The 14,635-nt window shown below is 43.5% G+C and overlaps 1 protein-coding gene across 2 annotated transcripts in view; it reads left to right on the top strand.

Moving 5' to 3' along the window:
- The window catches only part of sema5a (sema domain, seven thrombospondin repeats (type 1 and type 1-like), transmembrane domain (TM) and short cytoplasmic domain, (semaphorin) 5A), a 184,021-nt gene that overhangs the window by 8,450 nt on the left and 160,936 nt on the right, over window positions 1-14,635 (top strand). The window lies entirely within an intron of this gene.

Genomic DNA, 14,635 nt, shown 5'->3' with positions numbered 1-14,635 from the left:
CGTGCATCACCGATCACCCTGAGCGCGCACACGTGAGCGCGGAGCACAGAGAAGCAGTCAGAGCTACAGGCTACAGTGAGGCTAAAAACAGAGCTCATATGACGTTTTTCGAAACAACTTTTTATGTCGGTGCTGCAGCACACTTGGATCACTACGGATGAGCATGTTGGAGATACTTTGTGGATTCAATTTTGTGTTCTTGGATGTTAGTCTGGGGCACCGTCAGCCATTAGGTGTGCTAGCCGCTCCCCCCGCCGATCTCCGCAAAGGATGTGAGGACTCTAAAACTTCACCAGAGCTTTCCTCAGCATGAGGGTGAGTAGATAATGGCTGAATTTTCATTTTTGGGTGCACTATCCCTTTAAAGGGGCTCTTTGTTAAATTAAGAACATGATGTATCTGCACTCAGCTCTCAACATGGAGGTGTCCGAGCCAGTGGCTAGCAGCTAACGGTGCTAACTCCATAAACCGCGCTAAACAACAGAAACAGTGCTGACAGAGCAAATGGTGTTAACAGGGGGGAAGCAGTGCTGGCGCCATGCCGATATCAGTGTTAACCGCTGTATGAGCTTAATGCAAAGAAGCCATGATGAGCTAGCCAGTGAGATACGCATGCCCTAACATGAACGTATGGCCGGACCGTTAACCGCCAACAAACCACAGAAATGTTTGCATTGCATCACACACAGATGGAGCGTGACTTCTGTCTCTGCTCAGTACGACACTACTCCACTGTATCTTTACATAGCAAATAGTGGTTTGCTGCTGTATTAATGCTTTGAATGTCACACACAAAACCTTTAAATAGGTATTTGAATGCCGGACGATGAAGTATTTTTTAATTGCTATAGTGGTGCTTTTAAGTAAATGAAGGATCTGAGAGCTTCCTCTAACACTGCATTGCCCACCCTTACTGCAGGAGGTTGATGGGGTGTTATACTTGCACCTCCTCTGCATGTTTTTTGTGTTTCTTTTTCACAGGTGATATTCTCCTTAAACTTAAGAATTGAACATCAATCACAAAGAGCCAAGTGTCACGCCTCTAAAAAGGAACCTAAATGTGATTTTAAGTAGGTGCCGCATTAATAATGCAGCGATTTACATAGTAATTCATTGAAGGACTTTCAGACTGTGTGTCTGAAACCAAAGCTTCGCCCTTGAGAGAGAAGCCAAGAAAAAAAGCGAGGCACAAGTAAGAAAACACAAGACGCGTGGTCTCTCTCTTTCTCTTTACACACACCTCCTGTGTTGTTCTCCAGAAAACACTGCACACACTCCAGACAGGAGACTCTCATGAGTCATGCCTCTGCCGTGTGTGTGTATAGGCAGTGATGTGAATGTGTAGTCTACCCCGTTTGGTAGACACAATGCTGCCTCAGTTCTGACGGTGAAACCACACAGAGGATGTGTGGTCTGATCCAAACCACCAGCAGTGAATAACAAACCACTTATTATTCCTCCTGAATAACATCTCATTCTTCTTTGAATAAACCATCAGGATGAATGAGCCCTCAGTTAGAAACCTGCCTGGCTGCCTGCCAGTGGCAAACACCTTATTTTGTTGATTGCACACTTACAGTACGTTAAGCTGACTTGACTTTGACTTTTTTTAAAGCTCCTTGCAGAAGAGGAAGTGGTCGTATGGAGTTGAATACCATTGTAAACGATTTCAAGGGATATTTTGTAATGGAACATTAAGTCTGTTAAAAGTCTAGCCAGGTGCTGGGCCTCGGCGATAAGGATATCAGTTGCTGTAAAAGACAATGGAGTAATTCTAGAGGTATTGCCAGGAGTGTCCTTTATTCCATACACAGTGTTGGTTGGCTAATACAGTGGTCTGATTATGCTGTTCATGAAACAAGAGAATGTTTCTATTCTCCTGCTCTGGCTCTGTTGTGTTCTCCTGAAAAGCAAGTTACGTTCAAGTGCAGCGCCGACTCTCTGCCTGCGCTTCTTCCTGCCCTGTTGGGACTGAAGTGGATTGTTTAAAGATTCTCTGGGATGTGTTTTTTTCCCCTCGCTCCTCTGTCTGGCATAGAAAACTCAAATACAAATAAACACCAAAGCGCTTAAAAACACACAGTGTACACACACACACACGTTAGGGTGGTGTACTGTGTGCTGTTGTGTTGCCTTAACAAAAGAGAAGAGTTTGCAGCATGGAATGTAGACTGGGAAACATGATATCAATAAATAAATCCCCGAAAATAAGCAAGCTAGAGTGAGTCAAAAATATCCCTGCGCACAAATACGACTGTGTTAATAGTGGTGCTGTTTGTTTCACATGCTCTCAGGTGCATGTGTCAGGCCTCCCGAGGTCAGCAGGGTGACTCAGAGCGACCGAGAGGAAAGGATCCAGTTTCACTTTCTCAGAGACGTGGCTGCCCTCGTTGTTTGACCTCAGCATGACCAGAGCTGACCCCTAGCTTCTCTGCTGCCGGCCTTTCAAAGAGCGCTACAGGTGTGCAAGAGCGGTGCATTCAAACACTCCGTCAGCAGGAGACAATCCCCTTATTTCCCTCAATTAGGTCGAGCCGAGTTCAGCTCAGTCGAATCAGTGTAAATGAAGGATGAGATCTATTTTGTTGCAGTTGTTTTTCACTCGAGCTGTTGCAGAACTCTTTAGACAGGCGCAGCGAGGGAGGAACTCCTACGCAGAGGATAAATTTCCCCTGGACTTGCCCTACCACAACACTTTGTTGCAGTGCTCTTGTTGTCATTAAAAATAGACCTCTGCCCTTCCGAAGCAAGGGCCCCGTAGCATCCTGATCTATTTTGTGCTCCATGCTGTTCCCCAAAGGCTTTCTGGGTAGGAAAGTACTCCCTTCTCTGCAGCATTTAAGGGCAAAAGGGGATTCTTTCCTGCAGGGTCGACGTCTTTTTATTGACTTTCGAAAAAGCACACAAAAAGGAGTTGTATCTCACACTGCGAGAAGGAAACTGTTGCTAGAGACCATCAAGCAGCTGATGCTCGGGAGGTAATTGTGCGAGTAAAGATTTTTGCTTCTTTTTTAATGCTTCTGTTGGTGTTACAAAAAATTGTAGCAGGAGATCTACAAACCATTCTGAGTAGTTTACTGTAGAGAAATGGGGATGTTTTTTATTATCTCCTTCCCTCAACCCCATCGCAGCTTCCACCCACCTCCTCAATCTGCGCTGAATACCATAACATTACTACAATACTTAATTCATCCCCGGAGGGACGTAATCTTCTCGCCGGCCCTCCCTCTGATATGAGAAGGTCAGAGTGCATCTGCGAGGGATGCACTAACTTACTCAAGGTCACTAAAAAAAACCTTGTGTTCAGTTTTACGGTTCAGTGTTGTTCCTTAATAGGCATGAAACAACAGCGGTTTCGCCTTCCTGGAGCCGCTTCAGTCCCACAGGCGGTGGCAGGTCTCCGTGGCGCACACAATGCGACTCGTCATTGTCCTCAGCGGAGCTCCACACCCACGCTGCCTCCCCTTCTCCTCCCTCTGGGCCCCATATATCACAATTAACACTTTCTCTGCCTCTTCTTAGCCTTAAAAAGTTTTTTTTTTTTCTAGTAATTGCAAATGTGATTTCTCACCCTCTCAGATATCCAGAGTTCATCAATTCAAGCTGAAGCAATTATAGTAATTGGCCGTTTTCAGTCACTCTGTTTCATCTTTGGTTCTCACTCTTTAGTGCTTCTTAGTCATCTTTATCCTCTCTCGCAGCGTGAGTCGATGACATTCAGACCTCTCCCTGAACTGCTCAGTCGAAATTATGCTTTTCAGAGCTGCAAAAGATGGTTAGGTGTTGGCGAAATGATTTGAAAAACAGAAAAAGAGGAAAGAATATTTCTAGCACAAAGGATCTTGGTCAAATCATCGTATTTAGCCGTAGAGCATTATTACCGTGAAGGAGGCAAGGGATGTTAATTGCAGTGTACAGTCGCATGATTTACTGCTATTGTTGTTTAGCAGTGGTAGCAGAACCCACCTAGAAGAAACAATTACACAAATCACTCTGTTATTTCAGCGTCAGCGGCTGGACTGTAATTTCGCCGCACGTCTGGCTCCACACATTCTGCCACTCAAAATTACCTGTTTCTCCCAGTTACTCTCTCTTGTTTTCGGTCTCTAACACACCGTTTTCACACAGTCTCCGCATACGGAGGAATGCGACATGACGGGTTGATTAATGCAGATCATCCGGCTGAATCATTCCCTTGAGAACAGAGCGCTTTCACACGTATTAGATACATATTTCTACAACTGCGACAAAATGAACGAGATTAATATGCAGTGATGGTGGGATAATAACAGATGGACTGAGTCAAAGATGGACGTCCGTGGCGAGTTGGGAGGTTAAGAAGTAACAGAGATGGAGCTGAGTACACCTGGAGGCCACATGTGGATCGCCCCGCCCGCCCCACACCAGCACCCCAGCTTGGAAAACTCCATTGTCATCATTACAGCAAAGGGTGGAGGGGATCATTAAGTCATTATTTATGTGCTTTCTGCTGTTTTATCACCTCCAGACACAGTCTCACTATGCAGACACCCACACTCACAGCCCCAGAAGAATAACATAATTGTATGAGGCGGCCAGGGGGTCCCGTCTAATAGAAAAAGTGCAGGCATTAACAGTCTGAGCCAGCTGCAGAGATGACTAACCTCACTTTTTTTCCCCTGTTAGGCTCGTTTACACCTAGTGTTGTTTATGTTTATTTACGCTCCCACAATGAACCTCAACTTCCAGATTTTCTCCGGTTTGAGGCATGAGGTAGCAGAGGGGAAGTTTTTACAAGCAATTTCCTCTTTACAATAGCAGTAGTTTGCTTGATGAGCCCAGATTTAAAAAAAAAAAAAAAGCTTCGCAAACAGAGCACTTTAAACTCTCACACAATTCTGGCTTCTTTCCCTGCAGCATTTTCCAGCCCTGTAAAAAGCAGCGAGGTTGTTAAGGGTAGTTTTTTGTGTGAACTGGTTTATTTCAGTCTGCCTTTCGTTGTCAGGGGGCGAGTTTGAATCAATTTTCACCCGTTCTGTCATCATTTCACACCGTGATGGACGATTACAGTCGCACGATTGCAGTTTACATAAAACAAAACTGTGAAAAAAAAGGCCGAGCATATTGGGTGAAAACAGAGACATATGGGGTAGAGGTAGGCTAAAACAAATAGAAGACATGGGGAATTGGAACAGAATTAGATGTTAAACAGACCTGCACTGTGCTGCACCTGGAGCTGTGGCTCCTGTGAAAGGCCATGTAGAGTCAGCGCTCTGAACACCGCAGTCCCCGGTGTTTCCTCTCCCTTTACTTTAAAAGGCGGGGGGGGGGGGGGCGGTGGGGGGGGGGGCTGTTGCTTTTCCAGCTGTGCCTGACCACCTCAGCCCGACTCTGTTCCCCTGTTGTTTTCATGTCCTGATTCAATTACCTCTGTGGGACCACTCTCCTGACACATGGCATACGCACACCGGCCTGGAGATGTGAGGAATTGCAGTTTTATGGCTGCGGGCGGATTGTGAGACAATGGACCCCCGGGCACAGCATAGAGACTTTGTACTGGTGTGCCTTTTTGTTGTTGTTTTGTGTTTCGTTGTCTTTCTTGGTCATTTTGTTTCTCTTTATGGTTGATTTGTGTCTCTTTGAAGTCATTTTGTTTCCCTTTGAGGTTTATTTGTTTCTTCTTTTGGTCATTTTGTGTCTCTTTAGTTCCTTTGCAACCCTTTGTTGTCATTTTGTGACTCTTTGAGGTAATTTCGTTTCTCTTTGAGGTATATTTGTGTCTTTATTTGGTCGTTTTGTGTCTATTTGTAGTTCCTTTGCATGCCTGTGTTGTCCTTTTGTGTCTCTTTAGGTCAATTTGTGTCTTTCTGAGGTATATTTGTGTCTTTTTTGGTCATTTTATGTCTTGTCGTAGTCATTCTGTGTCTCTTAAGTTCCTTTGCAACCCTGACTCTCTGGAGTCTTTTTTTTCTTCTTTGATGTGTATTTGTGGGTTTTTTGGTCATTTTGTGTCTCTTTAGTTCCTTTGCAACCCTTTGTTGTCGTTTTGTGACTCTTTGAAGTCATTCTGCCTCTTTGTATTTCTTACACTTGTCTTTGTGGTCATTTTATGTCTCTTCGTAGTCATTCTGTGTCTCTTTAGTTCCTTTGCAACCCTTCGTTGTCGCTTTATGACTCTTGGGGGTCTTTTTTTTTCTTTGATGTATATTTGTGGGTTTTTTGGTCATTTTGTGTCTCTTTAGTTCCTTTACAACCCTTTGTTGTCATTTTGTGACTCTGAGGTAATTTTGTTTCTCTTTGAGGTATATTTGTGTCTTTATTTGGTCGTTTTGTGTCTATTTGTAGTTCCTTTGCATGTTTGTGTCATCCTTTTGTGACTCTTTAGGTCAATTTGTGTCTCTTCGTAGTCATTCTGTGTCTCTTTAGTTCCTTTGCAACCCTTCGTTGTTGCTTTATGACTGATTCTGCCTCTTTGTATTTCTTACACACCTCTTTGTAGTCATTTTATGTCTCTTTGCAGTTCCTTTGCATGTCTTTGTTGTCATTTTGTGTCTCTTGGAGGTGTATTTGGATCTTTTTTGATCATTTTGTCTCTACATAGTCATTCTGTGTCTCTTTAGTTCCTTTGCAACCCTTCGTTGTCACTTTATGACTCTTTGGAGTCATTTTGTTTTTCTTTGATGTATATTTTGTGTCTCTTTGTAGTCATCCTGTCTCTTTGTAGTTCTTTCACATCTCTTTGTGGTCATTTTGTGTCTCTTTAGTTCCTTTGCAACCATTTGTTGTCGTTTTGTGACTCTCTGAAGTCATTCTGCCTCTTTGTAGTTCTTATACACCTCTTTGTAGTCATTTTGTGTCTCTTGGAGGTGTATTTGGATCCTTTTTGGTCATTTTGTGTTTCTTTGTAGTTACTTTGCATCTCTTTGTGATCATCTTGTGTCTCTTCAAAGTCATTCTGTGTCTCTTTAGGTTCTTTGCAACCCTTTGTTGTCGTTTTGTGGCTCTTTTAAGTCATTTTATGACTCTTTGAAGTCATTTTGTTTCTCTTTGAGGTAAACTTGTGTCTCTATTGGTTGTTTTGTGTGTCTTTGTAGTCATTCTGTGTCTCTTCAGCTGTGTTTTTGTAGTTCCTATGTCTCTGTGGTTATTTTATGTCTCTGTGTGTTTTTCTGTCTCTTTATAGTTTCTTTGCATGTCTTTGTTGCGTTTTGTGTGTCTTTAGGTCAATTTGTGTCTCTTTGAGGTATATTTGTCTTTCTTAGTCATTCTGTGTCTCTTTAGTTCCTTTGCAACCCTATGTTGTTGCTTTATGAATATTTGGAGTTTCTTTGAGGCATATTTGTGGGGTTTATTTGGTCATTTTGTGACTCTTTGTAGTTCTTCTGCATGTCTTTGTTGTCGTTTTGTGTCTCTTTGAGGTATATTTTATCTTTTTTGATCATTTTGTATCATATTGCAGGTCAAGGCAAGGGGACCCCTGACACTTTGGGTCCCTGTGCCTGGTAGGCCTGTCAGTAATTCAGCCATGTTTATGGCATGCGTTATTCATGAAGATCTCGGCCAATCTTCATAGCAAAGCTGCACTTTCCAGCCTCCTTCCTCTGAAGTGCCTCTAAACTCCCCAGCTCTTTTCTGTCTTTCCATTTTCTATTAATCCTCTCCATTCTCCTCCTCACTCACCACTCCTTTTGTTCCCGCCTAACCTCTTTAACACCCCTCTCCTCTTCCCTCCAACCTCCTCTATCCAAGCCCGTCCCTTAATTTCATCTCATCCAACCTCTTACTCTTCATCCTCTACTGCATCTCCTCCATCCTTTGTTCCTCCATTCCTCTCATTATTACCAGCCTCCCTTCAGTAATCTACCTCAAGTGACCCTAAACGGCTTTCCCGCCACCTTCCTCTCCAGTCTTTTGCACCTCTCTTCACGTTTTGAAGAGCAGGTCAGTGGGAGTCTGAAAGCCATTACTCCACAGTGTTGTGGTCCCAGACAGCTGAGCAGCCGCCTGGTGCCTTTAAGAATTCACCAGCAGAAACACATTTTCTTGCATGGATGTTGTTTTTCCATGGATACATGTGTGTGTATATATGTGTATTTTCACTTGAACAAAACTAATGTACGCAGCAAATATATGCAGGCATCCAGACAAACCCACTGGAGTGTTCAGCCGCAGCACGAATCGCAGCGCAGTCATAAGGCGTCGTCACGCACGTACACTCTTGAATTTGTTCTGGCTCTGTCCACCGACTGCACGCAGCGGAACAATGCAAGTCGGTGTGACCATGTGATAATGCACTTTAGGATTTCTGACAGTTACTGTGAGCACAGGACGGAAAGTGAGAAGAGCTCAACATTTTTTTATCAGCTTGTCTGCTTGTATTTCACTACAAGAATAACTTTATTTAAACTTTTTCCTACTGGGAATATGGCAGAGATTAAAGTATTATAGGAGGGTAATCACACAGAGCAGCATATCTGTGTTTAATACTTCTAAATTGCTGCTAATCTGCAACTTATGTTGACACTGGAAGAGGGATTTCTCTTAAATTCAGATGCATTTAGAAAAAGAAAAACAGGAATTAGGCCGACAAGTTGTAAAAAGCTTAATTATTATGGCTCTAGTTGTAAAGTTGTCGCCATATAATCAAATGAGCTCAAAAATAAATGTGTGTGCCACTTTGTCTAAGATGAACAGAGGAATAATATAGTCAAATCCAAATGATCCCAAAACCCTACTGAGAGATCCTCACACTCAAGCTATTATCCTTCAGTGGAGGTGCATGTAAATGTCTCTGCGTACCTACACAGAGAAGGGTGTTATGGGTAACCGTGGGTCGCAGAGGGGATGATGTGCAGTGTGGACCTGTGTGTCAGACAAGCTGATTAGCTGGTCCAACATTCTCTTGACTTTTTGGCTTACACTAATTAAACTGCTGATTATTTCTCAATAATTTGTCCATGAAATGTTAGAAAATGGTGAAAAATGCTCATTAGGATTTTTAGGATCCAAAGGTGACGTCTTCAAATTCCTTATTTTATCTGACTGTCAGTCTAAAAGATATTATTCAGCGGAAAAAAAGCAACAAATCATCACACTGAAATGGACAGCTTGGACTTTTAAAAAGTGGGATTGTTTGAGGTTCTTATCCGTAGTCTGTAGATGGCGGTTGGCACATCCCTAGTTTGGAGAAGCAGACAGGAGTACTGCAACGTACTGCTGTGAACGGGGGCAGCAGTGAAACGTATTTTAGCCACCTAAAAAGAGGACGACCAGCCACCAGATTCCACTGACAAAAAAAAGAAGCAATTGTCGCACGTCTTAAAATAAATATGACCTCATGTTGTGTCAATCATGTCTGCACAGTCCAAAACTTTCCTCTGTCATTAAAATTTTCGGAACAGGTTAAATTTTCTGCGTTTGTTGCATTTGTCAGAAGCCTTTAAAGACGTTTGACCAAGAATCAGTGAAGAAATTGTGGCGGTGGGACACAGCTGCAACAAGATAGAGGAACTGGGGTGCACACAATCATTTCATAACTCTGATAGCTACGTTCAACAGGTCAGGTCATAATATTCAGGTGGATGATGATGAAGAGGAGGATGTGGACCGCACACAGAATGTGGAGGTCAGCTCCGCCACTTCATGCAGCTGCGATGCCAAATAAAAGACAGGGAGGGAGCAGCGACAGCCAGATAGGTGACTCCAGTGGAGAGAGGCAAAGGAGGAAGGTTGTTTTTTCACTTTGTCACGTATTGTGAATTTTAATAAAACCCATTGAAATCAGTGTGCAAGGTTTCTGTGCACGTTTTTTTTTTTTTTTTTTTCGGATGATGGATTACAAAAACACATCTGGATAAAAAAAAAAGGCCCTAACACGGGAGTTCCTGGCTTGCGGCTGCCTCGATCAGTGAGCTTGTGTTATTGTGTGACTTCGTTGAATCTGAACTAACCCTTTAAAACGCCAGTGTCAACAGCAGCTCCTGTATTCTGCAAAGTAAAATGTTTCTGTCCAAGGAGTCTGGTGGCTTTGAAGAGAGCACAGATAAACATACCGGCTTTAGTTCCTTGTCGGAAAGGGCTATCTGATGGAAAGGTAAAGCTGTGAAAATATTCTAACTATAGTGTTCACTCAAACTGATATTGATTTCTTTTAGGTAGGCCTTTTTTCAGGGTACCTAAAATATATTTTTGCTGCTGCCCTCATCCACAGCAGTGCATCGCTCTGCTTTTGTGGTGGTACTCCTGTCTGCTTCTCCAACCCGGTCTCACTCCGAAGTTGTCGAAATCCGGCACTTGGGCAGTGACTTGCGGCATCAGACACTGACGAAAAAAGCTGTCCTTTAATGTCGTGTTATAGTGTGAGGGCACTCGGTGTCAGGGGGGAAACACAGCGGGACAAGAACGAAAGTTTAGGTGGTGAAAGTCCGAGTAGGGTGGGTGGGAGAGTTGTTGGATGGGTCTAACAAACACTAGTCTCTATATACAGACTCTACATTCAGTGAGTGTAGAGTCTGTAGGCAAACCCCGGAGATCTTGCCTCCGGAAGAAGAGCGGAAGAGCCCTGGTTTCCGGTTGTAGGCTGTTTGTAGTCCGTGTGATATTGACCAATCACGTTTGAGCCGGCTGCAGTTGTTGCCAGGTTAAACGGTCCGTGTGGTGAACTAACGAGGCGGAACATAATTGGCGTCACTGCAAATTCTGAATCCATCACAATGGATCAGCATATTTACTTATATATAAATGGAAGTCGGAAATGGAAATTCGCCTCCTCCGCCCAAATCAAACCGGAATGCCAAAAAATCGGGGGTCTGCCCCCAGAGGCTGTGTCACCGTCTGACGGAAGTCAGACACCGAATACAGCCGATGGGTTCCGAGAATGAACAAACACCAACCTACTTGCGTTAGTTGTTAGAGGAAAAAAAACAAATTTGCAGTCTTGTAATGACGTAGTGATGTTATTTTGAAAGAAACTGTATGTAAATGGTAGCCTGGAAATCCAGACCCAAATCTAGAAAGATTTAGGGTCTGGCCATGAGTAATGAAAATGGCCCAACTCGTGGGGCTGCACCGAGCATGCATTTGAAAATATCACTGCACGCAATTGGATAACACTACGACCAATCAGAACAATACATGGGGTGACGTATACACTTAGCTACCAGCGGAGCTAACTGGTAGATTAGACTCTTGCCGTATCTGGTCGGCAAAACAGCAAAAACGTCCTTCTTGCAAAGGTTCCTCTTTTAGAGAAAAATCCAAGTCTAACTCGTTCACTGTAGCGGCCGTTTCAAACAACTGGTGTTCATCCGTAGCCATCTTGCAATGTTTACTGACTGATTCCGGACTTCGTTGTCGCAGCGCTGTCGTCATCTGTTTAGCTTACCTCTGGCCTGCCTATATCAGATACACCAATGTGATTGGTGCAGCTCGGCTCCAAGGGCATGGGTAATGAGCATCATTACTGATTGCCAGAGTGACTCGCTGAGCAAATTCAAATTGTGCTCTCGCGAGAACTCTGGATTTCCAGGGTATGTAAATGGTAAATTTCCTGTGAAAACAGAAGTGTATTTTAGAAGAAGACAATGCATGTAACAGGCATGTCATATCTGGACACGGAAAGTCCATGACCAAACGTCGATATGTGACGAGGTTGGAGGGAGAATGTGCTGGCCGACTGTATTCGCCTATAGGTAATACAGTGACTATGGTAGTACCACATGCAGCCCCACTTCAAAATATCTGCTCTATCTCTTTTAGAAGCTGGAATCATTGAATGTTTAACATTTTGAAGTGATTAATCGCCTATCAAAATAGTTGCAGACACTACACACACATACCATGGCTCATACCACGTCCACAAATTGAGGAAGAGACATGTAAACACAAATAAATAGGATGAGGTAAGCAGCTGTTCACGCTGTTAAGACACAATACAAAAATAAATATGAGGAGGCGCAGATACAAAATCGTACTCAGAGAGGAACATGCAAGTAAACTGATACAAGTGGGTCACGCACACTCGTACTAAGAGGTATTTCAGCAGTAACAGATACATTTGGGTCAGGTAGACAGCTTTGCACACACATGCTTTAAGGTGGTAAAGAAACCTCACACACAAACACACACACACACACGGGCAGGAACATCTGTTTTTGGCCTACAATCAAGCCCAGATGGACCCCAGGGCTGGTGGAGGAGACCACACATTACATGCGCCCAGTATTCTCTGCGAGTGACTCCTGGGGATTTAGAGCGGTGGTGTGGTGGAGTGGTATTAACCGGGACCATAACCTGTAATTGTTATGATAATGACACAGGAAGGTATTTCCAAATGAATACATGCAATCGTTTCTGGGAAATTTAGATCAGTCGACCAAAATCGGATGAGTTTGGCGTCTTGTGTGGCTGTGAGGTGTTGTATGCTGCGTGATTATGCATTGTGAGGACAAGTATTTTTTGTATCTTTGCAGCAACACCAGGCCGAACCTAAACATAGAAAGTGAATTAATATATTGGAGTTAAAAGTGGCGATGTTCAGCTTTGATGTTGAGCCATCAAAGGCGTCATGAGACTGGGTTCAGAGGGGCAGCGTTGCACTGTACTGTATATTTAGCCGTGAGCTTAAATTAGACCTGTCACAGCTATAGACACATGCCATATGGGCCTGTGTGTCTCTTCATCTCAGGGAGGTTGATGTAGCTGTTGCTGCTGATTAGATGGTATTGTTTTTGCTCCCGGGTGGCATTTTGGGTGGGGTTGTGGCAGCATGTATGTATTAAAAGAAAGAAGAAGGATGGTGTGTGTGTTTGTGTACTAATGTGTGTGTTCCTGTCAGCTTGCCCTTGCGCGAGCCTTCATTTCAGTGAAGAGAGGGCACAAAGCACCTGGCCCATACCTGCCTAATCAAGTTAGCAGAGCAGCCTGCAGCACTGAAGGCTCGGAGAGTTAATACTGGCCCAAATAGAGACTACAGAGTCTTACTTTTATCCCGGAAACCTTGGAGTTTCCCCCACAAAACTCATTAAACACCAACATGAAGCCTGAAACTGCTCGGCACATTTACACACACACATACACACACCTGCTCTCCAACTGTATACCTGCTGACACACGCATTCTTACAACAATTATAGACCATCCACCCCTCCTCTTCCTCGCGAGACGGTGGGCTGAGTTTTTGATAATTCTATCTTTGTAGTTCTACCCAGACGAAAAAATTTTAAAGATACACTGCTTCTGTGATATGTGGCAATTTACAGCTTTATAAGTGCGTTTGATATGTGATTTGTCCCGACAGATAGCATTTATGAGCACACACTCACAGAGGCTTTTTTTTTTTATTGGACTCGCAGACAGACAGACAGGATGTGTTTTCTCACTCTTTGTAGCTTCTAATCCCTGTCGCTCTCAGTTTTTCTGAAGGAAGTGATGACACATTTTCAAAGTGATTTCTTTTTGTTACACGGCTCATTTGGGTCAATTAGAGGGAACTTGTTTTGTGTTGCCAGTGTTTCAGGGGCAACAGTGGCACCGTACCCCAAAGACTGCAATTAGCTGTCTGACTGTGACGTCCTCAAATATTCACAAATGTTTGTCATGTGAAGTCTTAAAAGGCTGCGTTGTCGCTACAAGGCAGGTTTGACATGAGCTGAGAAGAGCATTGTTGTTTTGAAAACTGGCTGTGTTTGTGTTAGTGTCTGTGTCAGTGTGTGTATGTAAGCTGTTGTACAATAGTGCAGAAGCCCTTGATAATATCAGTGACAGTTACAGGTCGGCTTTACATGGTGACATGTTTGAATTCTACAAAAGTAAACACCATTATCATGAATGTTTTTAAAGGTCCAGTGTAGGATTTAAGGACATCTGTTGGCAGAAATGGTACATGTCATTCATAACTATGTTTTCATTAGTCGTCTCCCATCAACACATTCTCACTCCGACTAGTCACATATTGATGTTTGGTCATGGACTTTCCGTGTCCATGACCGCATGCAAGGTACCCTGGGTGTGTTGGTTGTTGACGTTCTGGGACACCGTGTCAAGTTCGGCCTGTTACATGCATTGTCTTCATTCAAAATACACTTAAGTTTTTACAGGAAATTTAACATTAAGATACAGTTTCTTTCAAAATAAGGGCACTACGTCAGTACAACACTGCAAGTTGACTTTTTTTTTTTTTCAATAGCTAACACACATGCTTAGGTTTAGGAATACTAAACTGGACACAAACACCGCTCTCTCGGGTGAAAGTCCATGTTTGTTTGACCCATCTATCACCCCTCCTTCCCACCACAGTCGGACTTTCGCCACCTTATCTTTCGTCCTTGTCCTGCCGCATTTCCCCCTGACACTGCCATGCGGCATTAAACTACAACGTCAACCAGCCGCCTATCATGCCGATGTTAAAGGACGCCTTTTTTCGTTGGTTTCCGACACCGCAAGTCACTGCTCAAGTGCCGGATTTCGACGACTTCAGAGTGAGATTGTTGTTTCAGAAGCCCAGAACAGAAGAACCAAACACTGGCGTCAGACAGGGCCATTTGAGTTTTTGCATCGGCCACCGAAGTTCTCCTGTGCTCCTATCTGGATCTTTAGCAAATATGCTAAAAATTAGGATGGCGAACATGGTAAATGTTATTTATTTATTTATTTTTTT

Source organism: Epinephelus moara, chromosome 11 (genome assembly GCF_006386435.1).
Source record: "Epinephelus moara isolate mb chromosome 11, YSFRI_EMoa_1.0, whole genome shotgun sequence".
Lineage (NCBI taxonomy): Eukaryota > Metazoa > Chordata > Actinopteri > Perciformes > Serranidae > Epinephelus > Epinephelus moara.
Note: the sequence above shows the minus strand (reverse complement) of the source record. Positions and strands in the feature narration are given on the sequence as shown.